This window comes from Condylura cristata, unplaced genomic scaffold, assembly GCF_000260355.1.
Source record: "Condylura cristata isolate star-nosed mole 26May11 unplaced genomic scaffold, ConCri1.0 scaffold00017, whole genome shotgun sequence".
Lineage (NCBI taxonomy): Eukaryota > Metazoa > Chordata > Mammalia > Eulipotyphla > Talpidae > Condylura > Condylura cristata.
In genome coordinates, this window is record NW_004567118.1 from 28,583,833 (window position 1) to 28,587,865 (window position 4,033).

General features: G+C 45.1%; 3 non-coding genes across 3 annotated transcripts; all 3 read left to right on the forward strand.

The window, feature by feature from the left end:
• The first annotated feature begins 765 nt into the window (after nt 1-765).
• TRNAI-AAU lies at nt 766-839 on the forward strand. The gene has a single exon. It is a non-coding gene; the product is annotated as a tRNA-Ile (tRNA).
• Nucleotides 840-1,196: 357 nt separating this feature from the next.
• Nucleotides 1,197-1,278, forward strand: TRNAS-AGA. The gene has a single exon. It is a non-coding gene; the product is annotated as a tRNA-Ser (tRNA).
• Nucleotides 1,279-1,582: 304 nt separating this feature from the next.
• Nucleotides 1,583-1,656, forward strand: TRNAT-AGU. The gene has a single exon. It is a non-coding gene; the product is annotated as a tRNA-Thr (tRNA).
• Nucleotides 1,657-4,033: the final 2,377 nt, after the last annotated feature.

Genomic DNA, 4,033 nt, shown 5'->3' on the forward strand with positions numbered 1-4,033 from the left:
TTGAACTGCAATAAAGTTCTGGTGATACTTCTCACTTGTGCTCATCTTTAGGGTCCCAGGCCGACTAACCATCTGGCTGTCAGTGGTCATTTGGGCCCTTGTGTGCTGCCAGTATCAAAACTGATTTGGAGCTGAGCTTCTGGTCCAGCAGAGGAAATGATACCAATGTCAGATGCTGAAAGGAGTAAATTGGGGAGGCAGGGCTAGGAAAGATAACATTATTATAATATCTCCGTCAACAAAGTTGAACCCAAGTCAAGTGTGTAAGCACAGGGTTATTGGGAAGTCAAAATATACCCATTATGAGGCTCTGGAGGAAGCTGGAGTTGGTGTACACTGGAATCCCAAGCAAAGGAGTTCACAAGCAAGGGGACAGTGACTCTGGGTTTCCCAAGGGCTACACCAAAGGCAGATCCTTGGTGAGCACTATGGAGCTTGCAGGAATTCCTAGTCCAGAACTGATAGAATGGGAGTAATTCTTTGTGGGTGCTTACACTTTTGGCTGGTGTTCTCCAATTTCCTTTCTAGAAACAATTTTCTAGAGGCATAAGTGGAATCTATTTACACTTCTTGGAGCTGATCAAAACGCATTTATTCCTGACCTTTTAGGGTCATTTCCAGTTACTATGTGATGGACCATTGGGTAGTTAGAGCCACACAATAAAATCTGGTAGGTGTAAATAAATCTATATTTAGAAGTGTATGTGACGACGTCTACTTATGTGATATATATGTGAAGCTTTAAGACCAACAAATTGAGCAGCTGGCCGGTTAGCTCAGTTGGTTAGAGCGTGGTGCTAATAACGCCAAGGTCGCGGGTTCGATCCCCGTACGGGCCAAGAGGTTGCTTTTTAACTTTTGACCCTTCTGCACGTGTTGTTTCAGAAGCTTTTTCTTCAAGCCAGTTAACTTTTGATTGAAAACAATGCCAGACCCACTGATTCTCGAAAACTATAACATCCAGTGCACCCCTTGATCTGAAACAATGTTCTCCGCCGGCTTCCTTGTTATCTTCATTGTTGAAGATCAAAGGGAAAATGGTCTCGCACAATGATCCCAGTAAAGAGGAGCGGGTCTAGAACTGGGCGGTTCCAATCCTTCCCTGCTCTGTCTTGAGACGAGGTTTTGAAAAGGGAGGTGTTTGCGGAGTAAGAAAAGTAGGAAAGGCTAAAGAGGAGAAAGCTATATAACGAGGTGTAGTCGTGGCCGAGTGGTTAAGGCGATGGACTAGAAATCCATTGGGGTCTCCCCGCGCAGGTTCGAATCCTGCCGACTACGGAAGTTTTTTCTTTGCCGCTTTGGCTGCATACTTCACGTCCAAAATCAGAGCGTGATCCAATCGGCTCCCTAGAATCAGGAACGCTGAGTCCGGTTGGGGTACTCTTACCTTCTGCTTCTGCTTAGGAGTGATATATTAGATTTACTTCTTTCAATATTGGGGGAATCCTGTGGTCGGCTATTTGGCATCAAATCGAGTTGATTTGATAAAATTAGATTTAGAAATATCTAGAAACGTCGAAGTACCAGACCTTCGAGAGGTATATTGCTGTAGGGCAGCCCCGGAAGCAACTCTGATGTGTTTGGCGCCGTGGCTTAGTTGGTTAAAGCGCCTGTCTAGTAAACAGGAGATCCTGGGTTCGAATCCCAGCGGTGCCTTTATTCAATTCGGTGGAAAAATCGATCTCCCATTTTGTTGTTAAACCTGTATGCACCAAAGGATTTCATCAGTTTTTATGCTAAAAATGCAAAGTCTCCAGTTTCGCAACCAACACATCCTTATTTCCTGGTGAGAAGGAATGCCAGTCTAAAAGCTTACCTTGTACTCTGTGAAACTTCTACCTTCCTTTGCTCCGCTGATGCCACAGCTAACTAGTTGCCGGTGGACTAGATCTGCCTGCCACCAGCACCTGGGGGAGGTGTCCCGATGGCAGCACAGTGTCTACCCCAGACCAGAAGTCCCTTAGAACCTGAATAGCTTTGTTTTGGTTCATTATATTTCACTTTTGGCTTTGAGCCTCAGATTTACACACAAACACAGACTTTTTAATAAAGGTGCTTGCTCAGAGGAAGGAGCACACAATCACAACAGAATGTGCTAAGGACAGCAACAGGATGTTGCTATGAGAACACAAGAGAAGCGGCATCTCATGCGGTCTAAGACTGGAGAGTGATCAGAGTAAGCGTTCTTGAAGGAGGTGAACCAAGACTTAAAGATCAAGTAGAAAAGTGCCATGCATTTTATTAAACTACTACGTAGCAGACATTTTTCTTGTCCCTGGACAGGGAGCAGTAAACAGTTTTTTTTAATGTAATTATATAATATACTAATACAGAATAATAGAGTAGTACAGAGGATAATACAGAAGATCAGATTAGGGGGTGAAGGGGAGATGGGGTTGGTTACTGAAATGTCAAAGGTCTGCTTTGGGACAGTTGTAGAAGAGATAGAGAGGAGGGGGTGAATTCAAATTATGTTTAGGACAAAAAAGAAAAAGACTCAATAAGTGATAGTGATGGGAGGAAGGAATGCAGTGGAGGCATCACAAGACTGAGTCACACAAAGGGGACAAACAGAAGGGGCCAGTGCAGCATCTGACACAGCCATAACATCAAGGTCCTCAGGCACCAAAGCCCGATGTCCAGGATATCAGGGATGCCTGGATGTCTCCAAGAGGTCCCAGAAGATAACAGACTGTTGGGGACTGTGCCTGAAGCTCAGACCCAAAAGGTAAAAGATAAGGACGTGGAGACGAAGCTCATCAGGAAATCTCTGTTCCTCTCAAGTTCTACCTCAGCTCACAAGGAGTGAGCCCCTCCCAAGGAGAAACTGCCTATATCTGGACAGTCTCTCCACCAGCACCGAGCAGCTGCTCCTCTGCCCACCTGTGCCTATGCAGGTGCTTCTTTCTACCCGCTCTCTCCCTCTGTGGGCAGCCGCCTCCTTGCCTGCCTGTGACCATGCTGGAACTTCTCTGCATTGACCTCCCGCAGAGGAGTCTGCTCTCTCCTTAGGCTGTCTGCCTGCAACTATGCAGGCCTCTCCCCCTGCAAGCCTGTCCCTTTCAGGGCAGCTCTTCTTGCCGGCTTGTGCCTATGCAAGTGTCTTTCCCTTTTCTATCTCTTTCTAATAAACTTACTCTTTAAATATAACTAAGTCTCTGGTGAAGAATCTCGCCATATGCCGCTGAAAGGGGAGCTCTGGTGAAACCTTTCCCAGAGTGAACCCAAGAACCCCAAACTCAAAAGACGACATCAAGAGGTTGTAGAGCCTGAAAAAGAGAGAAATTCAGGATAACACCAGCTTTCCACTTAAGGGAAGTGCTGGGAGGGATTGGTCTATCACATTAAACTCATTTTTTCCCAGCTGATCTCTTTCAAACAATTGTGGCTGCCCAGAGTTATACCTTAGAACTCAATATTTCTGTGTAGTGTTGATACCTGTTAAAATATAAAATACCTTACCAAAGATTAAATAATAATCACTTGTTTAGATCTTAGTTCTTGAATTGTGTATGTGGGGTCCATGGATAGAGCTTCAGGGTGGATGTAAACTACCTGAGATTGTATGACTTTCTCTAGGAAAAAGGCCATAGCTTTTATTATGCTCTATAAGGAATTTAGGCCTACACCTGTGGGCAAAGTAAGTTCCTGAGACCAGGTAAGAGGTTAGTGACTAGAGACTTGGGGTGGGAGTCAGGGATCTGGGGCCCAAAAGGGGGCACACAGGATTTGGAAAAAGGTAGGGGAAAGAAGATGCCAGAAGATCATTTCTTCATACACTTGAATGGCCAGGGACACAAAGAACACAAAGGCTGCTTTCTGCTGCTTTTCCCTACTGCTGGCCAGAGACACCTGGGAAAGAAAAATCAAAGAGCTTAACTCTTCACTTAAGTCCCCCCCACCAATGTATTTGTGGGTTGGGTATTAAAAAGGGTCTGGAAACTCAGCAAAAATAAACAACCCCATCAAAAAATGGGCAGAAGAGCTAAAAAGACACTTCTCCAAAGAGGAAATGCAGATGGCCAACAAGCAT